Raw genomic sequence first — 1,845 nt, 5'->3', positions numbered from 1 at the left:
TAGTGTTGAGTTTCAGCTGTCTTGTTGAGGGTTTATGTGACACTGGACTCCGTTACCCGGAGAGAGGTCGATGGTTCTGTCTTGGTGGAGAGGATTTAAGGAGGCAAATCTTATCAGTTGGGTAGGACACATCGTTGGTTGGTGGGATAAAACCAGCGCTGAGAGGCTGGCTTGTGGATAGATGAGCCTTGAGGTGCAACACATTGTTCTCTGCTCTTGGTGACCCTGAGGTTCCTGTGGTCTTTGGCTTCAGGAGCTAGGACTTGCTGGGTGAAGGGCCCTGCTTCCTCCCTGGAGACTGGCCCTAGGTTAAGCATGTGACAAACCCTGGAGCGTGAGAAACTAGCCCAAGCATGAAGTACACCTGTTGAGGCATACCTGCTGGGAGGCTGGGCAGTGGACAGGTCTCCTTCAGGGTGCCGGACTGGGAATGCAGCAACCTTGAGCAATACCTCCCTCTCTCCTCACCTTGGAGCTCCATTCCTAAATGTGGGAGAGGTTAATAGTCGAGTCGACCTTTGGACACCAGAGGAAAAAGGGAAGCTGCAAGCCGAGTGGGTAAGGAGGTGGTTTCCATGACCACTGGGCAGCAGGAAAGGGCCCAGACCCTCCCTTGGGAAGCCCCTTAGCCAAGAAAGCCTTGCCAGCCGGTGTGACAGCCTACTTCCCCTGAACTGACTAGGACGAGATGATGATCTCGTCATCCTTGTCTTCACTGCCTAGTCCTGTCCCCGGACCCTGGCTGAGCTTCCTGGTCTAGGGGAACCTTTGAATGACATGGACATTTTCTTACTTCCCCTCTCTGTACCTCCATCCTTCCCCTTCTTGTCGTCTCTCTTCACTTTCTCTTCCCTTAGTTCCACCTTCTCCCCGCTTCTCTCTTCTCTACTCTGAGGCAGGTATCATGCCAAGGGCTGGACACTTGAGGAGATACATTACCGTTTCTCTTCCGACTCCGGCTTTGCTTCTGGAAGAGAGCTCTGTGGAGCACTAGTGATGTGCCAGGCACTAACCTGGGTGCTCCTCACCATGCAGGTGTCATCTGGAACATCTGTAAAACATCCCATGGGTCAGCAACCCTGTTTCTGTGAGTCAGTGCAGAGACCTTCAGATCTTCAGATCTGGTCAAAACGCCTCTTCCTCATTCTTCCTTCAAAGCAGAGGAAAGGTTTCAGGTTCAACTGGGACCATGCAGAGAAAGACACAAGGGTCAGAAGAGTGGCTTGGAAGGTCATCGCTCCTCCCGATGCCCGAGGATGCTCAGCTCATCAGACATCTGCAGATCCCAGGGTGTCTGTCCTGCCTTCCCTGAAGCACCAGGTGGGTGGGTTACAGCTTCAGAGCTACAGCTGAACAGCTGTGGTCAAGGCGTCAGCAATGGCAGAAGCTCAACCTGGGACTTCATGTGGCCCAGGGTGCAGCCATCACTCAGGGCTCCACCCTTACTTCAGAGGACAAACTGTTGCCACAGAGTTGGAAAGGCAGCTGACTTGCTTTCCCCCAGTTATGCAGGTAGTGACGGGACAAAATGAGCTGCTCTGGCTGCAAGCGTGTGGCTGGCTGCCTCTGGTGAGTAAGGGAATGCTCCCGTTAGGGCTAGTTTTTTATTAAACAGCTTGCTCCGTTGCAAGTGACAGAAACCCAGTTTAAAATGGCATTAGCAATAGTTTGCATGCTTCTTCATGACCAAGAGCTGGCAGGAAGCTGCCCTCAGAAAGACCTGCTGGAATCAGGGCTGAGAATCATAAGGTTCTGGGTCTCTGAGCCAGTCACACTGTTTACTCTCTACTACCCACATAGTAGATAATTGACTCCAACAAACTGTCCTTGAACCTCCATATGTAC

This window comes from Peromyscus maniculatus, chromosome 4 (assembly GCF_049852395.1).
Source record: "Peromyscus maniculatus bairdii isolate BWxNUB_F1_BW_parent chromosome 4, HU_Pman_BW_mat_3.1, whole genome shotgun sequence".
NCBI classification, from domain to species: domain Eukaryota; kingdom Metazoa; phylum Chordata; class Mammalia; order Rodentia; family Cricetidae; genus Peromyscus; species Peromyscus maniculatus.
This window is presented reverse-complemented; position numbering follows the sequence as displayed.